Consider the following 14131-nt stretch of genomic DNA (forward strand, 5'->3'; position numbering starts at 1 on the left):
TATCGGTTGTTGATTAGAACCTCAACTTCAGCAGCTCTGCAACTGATTTTGCCACGACCGTGCTAAAACCAGTTTCACCTCTGGTTGTCTTTTGTAGGAATGTGGGGTTGGAATTTGTCCCTCTGGCTTCCCCACCACCTGAACTTTGACTTTAGCCCCAAACTTGGTTATTTCATTTGCACTTGTCTCCTGCAGTTAGTTATAGAACAAAGTATCCTTTAGAACATAGACATAATCAGATAAGGAAGCATCCTATGCATTTAAAAAGCATTAAGGGGGCTGGGAATTTAGCTCAGCGGCACAGCATGTGCCTGGCAAGCACAAGGTCCTGAGTTCAATTCCTGATACCGGAAGAAAACCAAAAAAAAAAATAAATAAATAAAAAATAAATGCAGTAAAAAGCATTAAGAAGCTAAACTGTGCATATGTGAAGAAGGAACAAAAAAGATTTTGGTATAAACAAGTCATTGCTCAATTAAGATGTCTATTATGTAAGTTCAGAAAAGCAGGACTCAAATCTGATTCCAACTACAAGATCTGAGTTATCTTTGATTTTATTGCTCCTAATTTGGAGAAGGATCATGTTAACAAGAGACGGGTTCCTTCTCAGCTAGAAAAGAGGAAACAGAAAGTCGTGCTCCCCGGGTGGGAGGAAACACAGGGCTTGGAGGACAGGAGCTTCACTACCTCGAGGGAAGAGGGCGGGGCTGTGCAGTGAAGAAACCTGGCCATGTTGCTGTACAGCCTGATTGCTGTACGCTCCTGTCTGTCTTTGGATTAATAACTTGGCTTATGGGGAGCTGAAATACTTGGGAGATGTCCTGTGGAGCAGATACACATATGTTCATTCTTAGGTAGCTATGAGTAAGTTGGCATTGCACAACTTTGCATTTTGTTAAATAGCCTAAGATTCAATTAGGTTGCAAAGGACACAAAACGTAAATAATAGCATTAAGTATACATTTATTTCTCTTCCGTGTCAATGAAATCCAGATGTTGGCAGCCTGGGACAGGTGTAGCAATTCCACAATTATTACAGGCGGCTCTACGGATGGATCACCTGGCCGCATTGCTCCCAGTGTGCAATTTCTTCCTTGTGGTTCAAGACGGCCACTCAAACTCCAGTCATTGTTTTGCCTTCTGGCCATCAGGAAAACACTATTTTACAGAAGTCTGACACTTCTGATTGCAATCATTGGTCAGACGTTATCACTCGGCCTTGCCTAGAATCAATAAAGGTTTAAAAAAAAATCTTTATGCCGAATAAGGCTACAAGGTATGTGTCCAGGTAAGTAGGGGTTCTATTTTTAATGAAGGAAAGCAGATAGTAGGGAATAATGCACAGTTCTCCATAGTTGGCCAATTTCCCTGGTGTCTTCTCCATCAGGGAACTTCAGACCACAACCCCAGGATAAGTTATCTTGGGAGCCTGGCATGTCAAGGCGACTGGGTTGCACTCTGGGTTGCAGAGTTGTTTGTAGCAAGAGTGCAGAGCTCTCTTGCTCTCTTGTGACCTTCCGTATCCCCGTATCCCATCTGTTGTGGAATCCCACTCTATGCCGCTCCAGGGCCTTCCAAAGCGTTCCTCCTTTCCAGCCCTGCTCTCACACTGGACCTCAGGCCCCCGTGACCCCTCATCTGGTCACTGTCATAACCCCTGTGGCTCTTTCCTCCTCCACTCTATTCTGTCGAGCCCTCTGCTGACGGGACACCCTGCATGAGCTCCAGGCATCACTGTGACATGTCCCTGAGCAGGATGCCTGTTCCCCCGCAAGCCTAAGTTCCTCAGAATTCTGAAGACTATGAGCAGGCCTTTGCCTGAGTTTCTGAGCTCCACTCCTTCAGACACTAGAAGCTCCAGCCAGCAAGGGCCCCTTGTCACTCCTCATGTGCGCCACACTGCTCGGCCCCTGTGCCTTTGTCCTGCCCTCAGCATATTTTCTTCCTTGGTGTCAGCCTCCTAACTCAGCTCTACCTGTCTCACAAGTTCAGTACAAATGTGTTCTCCTCCAGGAAGTTTACCCAAGCCAGAATGCCCCTGCCCTCCCATGGGTTGTCACAGGGAAGCCTTTATGTTTCGCTCAGGCTTGGTCTGCAGATAGGTCTGCATGCTGACTGGAAGGTGCGCTTCCGCAGAGCAGGGCCCATGCGTGCTCGCACTCGTTCCTGGGTCGAAGGTCAGAAGAACTGACTGGCAGAGTGAAGCTGGGGCTCCGCAGAAAAGAATCAGTTGAGAATAAGATGTGAATTTGAGCAGCTCATGGAATGACCCACTGGGCCTGCTGAAATTCAGAAAATTGGGGTGACCGTTTGTACTACTCAGAGCAAACAAGGGAGCTTCATTTGAACACACTATGAAGGGGAGCCCATACTGGGCCCGTATTTAGGACACTGTGAAGGGTGACGGAGTGGTACTGGTAAGAATTACTGTCATCTCTTTTTTATCAGAACAGCCATAAACATTGAAGCCAGGGGGTGTGTAAAAGAAAATATTAAATTATCTGAACAAACTTCATTTTTCAGATAAAGAACCCCAGAGAGTGAGGTCCTGCATGGGCACACACCAAGGCCACACAGCAGAGCGCAGGGTGGGACCTACCTGATCCCCATTTTCACTCTACTGTTTCTCTGCCCTATCACAGCAGTGATCCAGGGTGAAGACACCACCCACCACCAAGCGCACACCTAGGCTTGAGAAATAGATCTTGAAGGCTGCACATCGATAAGATGGCTATTGATTTTTATTTTATGTTTGTCATCCTAAAACTGTGCTTAACAACCAAAAGAGAAAGACATGCTGTCAGTTCTCAACATTCAAATTCTAGGTGGGTTTCCTACAGTTATTTAGATTTTCTCTTTTTTCTGTTATCACTTTTCCTGAGAAGATAACAAAATGGCTTGTCTAATTTTCTGTTAAGACTAAGACATTTCTCTCAGATCTCCCATTCTCCCTCTGGTTTGTAACAGGCTAGTCTTGATTGGAACAGATAAGACCACGGGCTGCTGAAAGGTTCTTTGTTTGTGGACTACAAGCAGGTCATTCAGTTTATCCCATTCATTATTCCACGGTACTTTTGAGTTGCAAGGTTAAGGCCCGGGGCAAAATGTTGATGGAAGGGAACATTAAGCACCAAGTTGTACCTCGTTTGTGTTCACTCCCTGCCACTTTCACTGCCCTTCTCCGGTGAAGGTTATGACTACAGCTCAATTCTCCAGTGACTCACTCCAGGAAGAGGACATGTGACAAGAACCTGGCTCTCATGGGACTGCTTGCCAGGGTGCCAGGACAGAGATGGCATTGTTCAGAGAAGATTCAGGAAGTCAAACATCCGGAGACAAGAGTGCATGGTCAACTCACCCCAGAGACTGGAAGAGAACATATTTTTTTCCTCACTGATCAGTCTGTATACTTACTTCTAAAGGGCACTTAGAGGACTTCTGGAATATTTATCCCCTTGGGTCTCAATTGTGGCATTACTGATGGCCCAGGAAGGTGAGAGGGGACTGCTATTTCTGGAGGTCCTTCATCTGTTGTCCACCTTCCCCAAAGTCCTTGAGACAAACATCCTCACGCTCATTTTATAGATGAGGCAATGGCAGAAGCACCCAGAAATGAAGGCGTCCACGCAGGCCATAAGGCTGCTAAACTACAGATGCAAGAGTCAAACCTGGGTCTAGGCTGACAGTGAAGTGTCTTCCAGTGACAGAGAGGGTCCCTTTCCCTGCCAGGACCCAAGCTTCCTCTGAGGCCAGTGCTACGTGCTGGTAGCAGTTGCTGAATGTGTGCTTCTGCAAGCGTTGTCTCACCCAAACACACCTTTGTTTTGACATTTTTCTCTCCATCTGTCTATTCTTCAATCCCACATGAATTCCACTTTCCCCATGAAGACTTTCTGATTAGCCAGTCCTGAGGGATTCTCTGTCTGTCTCTGTCTCTGTGTCTCCATCTCTGTCTCTGTCAGTCTCTCTCTCTCTCTCTCTCTCTCTCTCTCTCTCTCTCTCTCTCTCTCTCTCTCTCTCTTTCTCTCTCAATCTCTCCTGTAATCTTTCTGCTTGCACCCCTGACTTGGGCCTTTTCATTTTCTGGAGGCAGTGTCTTACCCTGTTACACAGGTTGGCTTTGAACTTACAATCCACCCGTCTTAGCCACCTGAATAGCTGGGATCAGTCATTTGCCACCATGCCCACCTGTGACTTAGCTCTTAAATAGAATATAATTTATCTCCTATGAACTATCAAGTGTGTGTGTAACTCCCACCCTACTCTAAATGCCTCGAGGGCATGGACACTGCCTTTGTTGAGCCAGACAAGTCTCAGCATAATGGAAAATACCTAGTTGTTGCTGGTAAACAGGTGTGGAATGATTAATAGGCTAATTCTCAGTCCCTGGGAGTTTCTGGGATTCTGTTAAGTACCAAAGCCCAGAAGACAGTGACAGGTGGTTGTGTCCTTGCCAAGACTTACCTGTGGCCACAGGGTTTAATCGTCTCCCAGATCTTTCCAGGTGAGGACACAGACATTGTTCTGGGCTAAAACCACGTCTCAGGCCCCTGTGTGTCTCACCTGTTCCCTTGGTCCTGGGTGCTCACCCCAGTTGCCAGCGTCACCTCAAATCTCCTCTAGTGGCAATCTGCCCGCACAGTCCCCGGAGCTCATCCTTTTCTCCCTGAGATTCTGCTGTATTTCTTTGCTCTTAAGGGGTTGCCCCTCCTCTCGGAGTGCTCCATTGATCTGGAGGTAAATTTGTAAAAAAAATGATGACATCAGAGTGGTACCTGCTCAGCACTGCCCCCCACCAGCTTGCTGCCCCATCTCCGAGCTGCCCCTGCTTCTCCTTCCAGCCATACCTGGGGCACGGAGAGAGCACTCCAGCCTCATCCTGAGGTGCCTTTCCCTAACCCATACTTGGATGCCAGCCCGGGCCTACGGATGTGAGTGTGCACCTTCTTGTCCCTCCTGTTACCAGGATGTGAGGATTCCAAAGGTGCCACTGCTTCCCCCCTTTATTTCTGACTCCCAGTCCTTGATTGTCACATAGCAATGATTGGTGAATAGTAACTGAAGGTGCAGATGGAGGGTGAGTGAGAAATGGTCTCAGTTCTGCTCTATGAAAACACTCAACCTGTCAAATCAACCTGTAAGTTTTGTCACTTAAAGCAGCTCTCTGGCTTGCACGGAGCACTAATGCAAGTCCCTCCTTTATAAGATGAAGACCAAGGCACGTGAGGGACCTGCTAAGGTCATCCAGAACGTGAGCCACAGCCTCGGGCTATGCCAGACATTTTGCCCGCTGCTACCTGCACCACCTCAGCCCTGCCTTTAGAGCTGGAATGTGCTTTGCTCCAAAGATACCTTGGAATTCAGGCTAGCTTTTCTCCCAGTGAGTTCTAATTAGCTAGGCTGTGCTAGGGCTACTACACTGTAGCTAGCACGGATACACATCCTTGGATTCACAAAGCTGGGACCTGTTAGTGCCTGCTGCCTTCACAACAGCAACGTTGCCAGTACTGGCCTTGGGATGCGTGCGGAATCTGGGAGATGCTTTTAGTGTCTCTCCGCTCTGCCTTCTAATCCCCAGGCCCTGCCACTGACTGTGCTCTGAAGACTCCCAGGGGCCACTCTGGGCTGTCTTCACCCAGCGCTGCTCTTGTTGAGCCTATTAGCTTGTTATTGTTGTTTGTAGCAAACAGCTGATGCTCATGGAAAATTTAGTACTTGCTTATGCCTGTTCCATTTGTCTTCTAGTGTGTACATTTTCTCTTCTTTATTAGCGGGGACACTTCTTGGAAAATGAGATCTGTGTCACCTAGTGGTTTCATGTGTCCCTTCTGTTCCCAGAGTCAGAATCATACGACAGAACAATTGGTTGCTATGGAAATGACTGTACCACCCCAGGCATCAGCCTGTGCCTGAGAGAAAGGAGATGCTGTGTGCACTGGGGGATGTGGGGGAGAAGGGCCGCAGGGATCCTGAGCCAGGCACTCTAGACTAGTGACTGGCTTCTCTCAGCCTGTTTGGTCCCTCTGCCCTTCTTCCTACTCACAACTGTATAAGGCCTCACTTTCTGACACCCCACCACCCCACTACCACCTCACCCATACGGAAGCCTCCTCTGGCTTCTCTGCATCTAAGTCCAAGTTAAAACACTTCTTCAATTCCAGGTTAACCATGCCTGGCCAACCCCTCTGTCCAATCAAAACCCTCCTATTCCCAGTGAGTTTGTACTTAATTCATTTGCGTTGACTCACTTGCTCACTTGCTTTGTTCCTCCTTGTTCTTTTTTTGTTTCTGTTATCAGGCAGTACCCAGCCCGTGGGAGCACATCTGGGCTGCATGGCTGTCTTCCCACGGACCCCAAGCCAAGCTTGGCTGACCACAGGTGCCTCATAAATGGCACTCAGAGAAATGGGTGGATCGGCCTCCTGGCCTGGCCAGGGAAACCTACTCAGTCCTCCTTCATGAGAAATAATCAGCCTGGAACAATGATCAAATTGGACAGCTCTGGATCTAATTTTGGACACTGGTAACCCAGCAGAAAGAAACAAAATGCTAAAGCTTCCATTACCTAAAATTCTCTGATATTATAAGGGAAGAACTAGAAAACAGTACTTGGTTATTTTAAAGTTTTTATTTATTAACTCATAATTATGTCTCAAGTTCATCTTTAGTCTCAGTTGCCTGTCTCCCAGAACTGTGTTCACTTCCAGGGCAGGCAGGGCCCTTCTGCGTTCCCAGGGGAAGATCTGTGTGCGACTGCCCTGCTGGTGGCAGGTCTCACAGCAGAGAGGAACCTGACCTCTTCGGTGTGAGTTTTAGGATGACGTCAGGTGTGGGGTGTGGATATGAAGCCACCCATCTGTCAAGCGAGCTGCTACATCCAGGGTGAGACTGATTTGGTACCTAACCCCTTCTTCTGGAACCTGTTCCCCATCCTGTCCTCACTCAGGTAAGAAAGGGCTGGAAGTCAGCATGCTTTGGGGCGGGGGCAGCGCCTAGCAAGACACCACCCCGGGAGCCAGGATGGAAATGCTGGCTGAGTGTGCAGGCCAGAGCTGTCCAGAGAGCACCCCACAGCCCAGGGGTGAGGGTGAGGGCTGACTTCCCCAAGTCTCTGCCCAGGCCTGTGTCCGTCATGAAGATGGGCGCTGCTGCTGCCAAGTGTGATGAGCCAGAGGAGGGATCCCGGAACGCGGGCAGAAGGTGGGCACAGGCTTTGGGTTCACGCATGCGCACACGCCCAGGTGGGTGACACCTACCTGGAGATGGAGGCGGGTCTCTTGTTTCCTACTCTCAGGGGTATTCCAGTGAGGGGGTCCTTCTTAAGCTTGGGGTGATGCTGGGTGGAGTGACCTCACTGGGCAAAAACACATGCCAAGTAGCCTGCAGGTGGACACCCTGCAAGAGCTGGCTTTGATCATGTGGCTGGGAAGGAATGCCTCTGCCTGGGCCGGGTCGGGAAGGAGCTGCCACTCCCCTTCCCCTGCTGTGCTGCCGGAGTCCCACCACCCTGGTTTTCCTATTCTGCCCAACAGAGGCCAGTGAGGCTGGAGGAGCCCACTTATGCACTTTCACCCCTCTGACCCTCACTCAATCCTAAGGCCCTGGCTCCACGACACGAGGGTTCAGATAGTGAGGTTTAAGGTAGTTTCTAGCTTTCTACCCTGGCTGTAAGAGAGACATATGCTAGTGTGTGTCCCATGGAACAAAGACCCCCACTACTTACATTTTTTGGTATGTGATTTCATGTATATATATATACTTGATATATATTTTAGCAGTTGCCAAAGTGCCAAAGGCCATCTTTCCAAAAATGTCACTTTCTGTAGGAAAAGTCAGAATTTGAATTCAGGCTGCGGGGTGGACCCCATAAGACGGTACTTGCGATTTGGCTGTTTTGGAGACTGAAACACAGGCTGTCTTAGAGCTGATGGGTCTCACATGTACAGTGCGAACTCAAGATAGATGGGTACAATGTTCCTCCGCATCTGGTCAGATGCTTTGCCTTGTCCAACTACTACTTCATGAGTTCTTCCTGGGAGAGAAGGAGAAAAGCTCAAATAGCAGAGCACACAACCAGCCTGAGGCTAAGCGGCCCTTGTTGCTTCCCACTGATAGCCTTGGTCCCCAGTACTAGCAGAGTCACTATGAGAACCCAAACACAAGGTGCTGGCTTCAGAACGTGTCCTTTAGGCTCCGTCCAGCCCCCGTCCTGGTGCTGCACACCGTGTCCGGGGCCTCCTTCACAGCTCTTGGAGGAAGACAGGGCAGCTTTGCGGGATGGGTGGGGGCTGCAGCAAGAAGCATAGTTCTGAGCTGGCTGCAGCTCCTAAACCGGGTCTGGCTCAGGGTGGAGGTAACTGCATTAGGAGAAACACTGAAAGGTTAATATGAAACCAGCTGATACTGAAAGAGAACAATTAGGGAGGTTAAGGGGCTTAATATTAGATTAATGGCTGCTGGGAGATAAAGTTCACAGCTTCCAGGAAAGAAGTCTGACTCAGAGAAATCTTTCTCGTCGATGGCTGTGGTCTGGTTTGTTGACACTATTTTGTTCTTGGTAACTGAGAAAAAAATTATCACTCATTCACATTAAATGCACCTTCTTTTCTCCATCTCTTCCATTCCCTTCCTTCCTCTCCTATAGGAAAATGTCTGATTTTCCTCAGGTCCTGGAGTGAATTTTAAGGCCCACTTTCCAGGAGGCCTTTCCTCATGTCTTTCCTTCCAGAGCAGTTCGCCCTCAGCGAGCGTTTTCTCCAGGGTTGCTTGTATTTTTGGACTAGTTCAGACCCACAGATGGTTTCACAGGCCAGCGGCTCAGTGAGATTTTCTGAGGCAACAGGAGTTAACCCACATGTGGGGAATCCACGTGGGTGGGCTTAGGTGGCTGAGGAGACTGGGAATTCCTCCCATGGTTCGCAAACCCAGGGACTCATCCGCTTCTCCCCGGAAGGTTTTTAATATACAAATTCCCGGGCCCTACCCAGGCCCAGTTGTCTTAGAACCTTGGAAATAGCAACCTGGGAGTCCACAGGTTTCAAAGCTCCTGAGACGATGGGGTCGGCTTGGGACACATGGGCCCAGGAGGCACCAGGACGAAATGCAAGGTAAGGGTGGACCAGGACCCCTCAACCGTGCATCTGCGCTCAGTGTGACTTCCTGGCTCCCATCCCAGCCGATGACCCTCTTGGGACAGAATTTTCTTTTATATATCTCACTCCTCATTATAATCCCTACCCGTGCCAGCCACATGTTTTATGTGGGAGCTGAATTAATTTTCAGAATCTCTCTCCTTCTTACACGTGTCCAGGTTTCAAGTTGACATTTTCAGAGGCCTGGCTGGTGGAGACCGAGCCTGTCCACAGAACGAGGCAGCGTCCCACAACTTAACAAACAGGGCCGTGAGACACAGAAGCCTGGCGCTGGAGGAGCCCTTAGAAGCCCCCAGGCCCTCAGTTTCCAAACTGTGCCTTGGCAGCTTAGGGTTCCCCAGTGGAAGGCAGGGACCCGTAAGAGGGAAGAGTGGAAGCCTCATGGGAGGGGTACATGGGGACAAGGAGGCGGTCACTGCCTCCCCCTTCAACCAGGCAGTTCTGCTTGCTATTACTATTGTCATAGCCCCTTAACTGGTTTCCCAGCTTCTACCCTAGTCAACTCCCACCTCCAGCCCTTATTTTTCATCCAGTGTCCACAGTGATTATTTTAAAAATAAACAAGGCCAGTCATGTCCTTCTGTTCCAGACCCTCCGTGGGTTCCCATTTCACTCAATGACACTTGCGTGTCCCCACATGCTCCAGTCCACTGCCTCCTCTCCAGCCATACTGCCCTCCTCCAGATCTTGCCCCTCCCAAGCAGCTCTTGCCAGGAATGCCTGGGCCCTTCATGTTCATCTGCCCAAAGCGCCCTTCCCAGATTCCCACGCACTTCCTCAATCTAACCACCCACTCACAAACGGTGCCCTGTTCCAGGAGCCTCCGGCCGCGTCCTCTCCTCTGTGACTGTCTTCCCTCACAGGACACAAGCTCTGCGAGGGCGAGGGCTTTGTTTATTCCAGGGCTGTGACACCAGCACTGAGAATAGTGCTGGCCTGTGGTAGAAATTCAGTAAATAATTGGCTTCTGAATTACTCCAATTGCTTTTGACTCTAAAATCACTCTGTGCATTTTCTTCTTTACACATTTCTCTCTTTTAAAGGCTTCCTGTAGTAAATACGTATTGTTTTCAGAGTCACAAAGAGCAGTAAATGAGTCTTTTCTCCTGGACTGTTCTTTGGGCAGGCACTGTTTGAGAGAGCGATTTAAGAGAAAGGGAGGCCCTGCTGAAGCCTTCTCCGGTCTGGGCGGCCCCAGGTCTATCCTGACTGCGTGCCCTATAACAGTACTGGGAAAAACCACCGGCTCCTCTCGGCGGCCAGGGGAACTCAGTAGGGCTGAGCAGCCCTGCTTACCTGACAGGCATCGTGACAGCAAATGAGCACGCGCCCTCCCTCCCCGCCACACGCACCCTCACCCCAGAGCACACACGCAGGCGCTTCCAAACCGCAGCTCCCAGGCTCCCTCCGCCTGAGCTCGCTGCTGAGGGCCATTACCCAGCGGGCACAGTCGCTTCCCTCAGCTGCGGCCCCTCTTGCTGCTCTTTGGGGCTGCCACCCTGGGGCCCGGTACCCGATGACTCTGCTGTGCGTGTGACTGGATCCAAAACAAAGAAGAAGCACCACGGCTCTGGGGGCAGGTCTCTGGCCTGACAGGAGCCCCTGGCCCTGTCTGTGTCACAGCATGCACTAGTGCTGGAGTTCAGAGCGCCCCAAAGCGCCGGGTGGAAGCCTGGTCTCACGTCCCGGAGCAGTGTGGGATGTGTAAGTCCTCTCACAGGGCTATTGGCTCATTTTGTGATGCAGACTGATACTCCTGAGACCCACCTGAGAGAGACCCTAAAAGAGAGCTAGGAGACTGCGTTTCTCCTCCCTTGTCCAGCCCCAGAGCTCTGCCGTGAAAGGTGTAAGGAGCCCGGGACGCTGTGGATGGGTCCTGGGGTCCTCTGCCTCCGTGTCTTATTTTGACCCTCTAGTCAGGGCTCACACTCAGGGACTGCAGTTTTCAGAGCCGAGGCTCTCCCGAGGCGCACGACCTTCTGTGCTGCTTGCTTCTGCAAAGAGCCAGGCGGTAAACACTTCGGGCTTGTGCGCCACACAGCCTGGTCTCTGTTGCCTATTCTTTGCTTTTTTCCTACAACCCTTTACAAACATAAAAGCCATTCCTAGCTCAGAGGCCTCCGAAGCAGGCTGTAAGAGTCGGCGAAGCACAGTCCCTGAGCCCGAGGCCAGCCCATGGCCTGTTTTTGTAAAATAATACTTGATTGAAACATAGACACACTAATCTGCATATGTACAAGCAGTTGAGACAGAGACTATAAGGCCAGTAAAGCCAAAACTGCTCACCATCTGGCTCTTTATGGAACACATTTGTCAAGTCCTGCTGCAAAGTAATAATGCAAACAATTCACGTCTTCCAGTGTTCAGCATTGCACATGCATGCATTTCCATTTAATACTGGAGAACCTTTCTGAAGTTAGTGTTAGCCCCACTTTACACGTGGGAAACACCCAGAAAAGCAAAGGTGTGGTGACACACACCTGTAATCCCAACACTCTGGGAGACTGAGGCAGGAAGACTCCTAGTTCAAGTCCAGCCCAGGCACCTTAGCAACTTGGTGTGACCCTGTCTCTAAATAAAAAATTCAAAAATATTCAGAGGTGTAGCCTAGTACAAAGGCCCTAGTACAAATCTCCAGCACCAGAAAGAAAGGGGGGAAAAAAGGAAAGGCTTGCCCAAGGTTACATGGCTAGTGAATGGCAGAATCAGCCCAAGCCTAGACCTCTGACCTATAATCCAGGACTCTGACCAGAAGACCCTGCTCCTAAAGGGGGCAGCCCCTGACGTCTGGAGCACATTTCCTGTTCGGCTCCATCTGGAGAGGCGGCAGCAGGGGCCTGGGTGCCAGGTCTGACAGAAGTGGAAAGCACCGGGACTAATACTACACGGAAACTCAAGATTCTTCTGAAATCCTGGTGCACAGGGAACATCACCAAGGGCTTTTGCTCTCCAGGAGAAGCCTGGCTGGTTGGCACAAGGCTGGCTCCTGTGAACATTTAACTGTCACGTGTCTGTGAAGAGCTACCAAGCTCCAGCCATCTTCCCCACGAGGCCTGGACTGGCCCACATCCGATTTCACGGAGTCCCAGGACTGTCATTTCCTCTACAGCGCGGGAGGCAGTGCCATGATTTGTATGAGAGAGACACCCAGTGGACATTAGTGGTATTGCCACCCCTCAGAGCCGCTCTGTGAACAGCCTCAGGCTCACAGGGGGGCCCAGAGCCGCGGATGTTCAAGGCTGTCGCCGTCTTTACACGACTGCCCTAGTACAGAAAGCTATCCGAGTATCCCCGCTTCAAAACTCACCGAGTGATGCTGCTGCGTCTGCCGCGTCACAGCGCTCATTTCGATGGCTCCTTTGGACTCAGCTTTTTGGACTTCCCTGCACTTTTAGTGTCCCGTCTGTGGCGCAGGCCCTACCTCCCGTGACAACTTGGCCTTTGGGAATCTTTATCTTGGTTGCCTTCAGGTCAGCGTTGCTCCAGGCACTTGTGTTCCAGAGGGTAGTCAGTTTGAGTTATTATTTGTAAGCTTTTGAATTTTTAGTTGGATACCAATGTTATACATTAGAATGCCCACCTTGTCTGGAAAAATCAAACGATGTATTTGTTTGGAGTTCTTGGCTAAGTTAGCAGCCGGTGGGCTGGATTGCTGCGCTCCTGGGACAGGCAGGCATTCTCCAGTTTGCCACAGTCCCCGCCACTCCCGGGGCCTCTGTGCCTACCGTGCTATCTGCTCACAGTCTTTCTGGTTCCTAGGGAAGCCCCGTAGCTGTCTCACACATACAGACAATTGCCATAGTAGCAGCTGCTGCCACAGGCAGTAGCACTGTGCCAAGTGCAGTACGTACATTTTCTTACGCAATCCAGTGAGGGAGGTGCCATTATCGCCAATTTACAGGTACATAAACTCAGGATCAGCAGCACTGGGCAATTTGCCCATGATGGGACAGCAAGTGTCCTCTCTTCGCTGTTGCGGCCAGGCAGGCAGACCCGGATTTAATGCAGGAAAGGGTGGAAGCTCCAGTTATCTCAACAGAATACGCCTTCATGAGCCACAAGGGTTGAAGCGAGTTTCAGTCATGAACATTTGCATTTTACCTTCTCAGAGGGTGGGCCCTTCTCTCTGGCTTAGCGGACACGATGAGCTCAGCAAAAACTCCAAACAGCTGCTGATCTCAGTCACGAAGGAGGCCAGGTGTCTGCAGGGAGAGACCTGGGAGCGCCTTCTTTCTTCCTTGGGACACCTGCCTGGAGCTCCCCTCCGATCTCAGCTGCCCAGTTCTCTGAAGTCGAGGGACAGAGCCCCAGGATGTGTGTGACAGTGCCTAGGCCTGCACTGTAAGACAGCACTCCACCTTCCGGATTCCCCTCGTCTCCTTTGTCTGCCCAAATGTCCGCTGCTGCGTCTCCGGTGTCCAGTACAGGCTACGTGACTTTAATGCGGTAAGTGACTTGGGAGGTCAGGTGTTAGCGGACACACTCTTCTGACAACTGCACACTGGATGTCCATCCTCTCCTCTAAGACAATATGAGGGCTTTCAATTGCTCTCAGATACCAAAGGCTAAGTCCTTTCCAAGAGTTGTCCCCTGCCCTTCCAGCACCCTCCCCCAGCGTCCACTCAGTGTCCCCTGGCTTTCTAGCTCCTCCACTGATATAGGGTTGATATAGGACCTCCAAATGATATAGGGGAAATATTATAATTCCCAACCTGCTAGATGCCTGATATGCTGAGTACACGTTCCCCAAAATCAAAGAATGAAGTCTAAGGAACAGCAGAGGTTAAGAGTAGGAAACATTTATTGGGGGGGATACAGCTCCTGAGAGGCAGGAGGGGCCCCAAGTGAGTTGTCAAGGACCCCGCTTTTCAGGGGAAGTTTAATAGAGCACAACCATGTACAAAGTGGGTTAAGACTATGATCAACAATAAGATTATAAGTATAGCTGCTTAAGTAATATTGATCCAGTGGGGAAGCAA

The 14131-nt window shown here is 50.2% G+C and overlaps 1 long non-coding RNA gene across 3 annotated transcripts; it reads right to left on the reverse strand.

The window, feature by feature from the left end:
* Positions 1-946: 946 nt before the first annotated feature.
* Positions 947-12897, reverse strand: LOC102003275. 3 transcript variants are annotated; one of them, XR_001234915.1, is made up of 4 exons: positions 12460-12897; positions 7724-8032; positions 4564-4731; positions 947-3366 (listed from the first exon to the last, which is right to left on the reverse strand). It is a non-coding gene; the product is annotated as an uncharacterized LOC102003275 (long non-coding RNA). The 3 variants fall into 3 exon arrangements; XR_001234914.1 differs by lacking the exons at positions 7724-8032; positions 12460-12897 and adding an exon at positions 5716-6300 and having other exon boundaries at positions 947-1223; positions 3142-3366; XR_001234913.1 differs by lacking the exons at positions 7724-8032; positions 12460-12897 and adding an exon at positions 5716-6300.
* Positions 12898-14131: the final 1234 nt, after the last annotated feature.

Source organism: Chinchilla lanigera, unplaced genomic scaffold (assembly GCF_000276665.1).
Source record: "Chinchilla lanigera isolate Chin_1 unplaced genomic scaffold, ChiLan1.0 scaffold00034, whole genome shotgun sequence".
Lineage (NCBI taxonomy): Eukaryota > Metazoa > Chordata > Mammalia > Rodentia > Chinchillidae > Chinchilla > Chinchilla lanigera.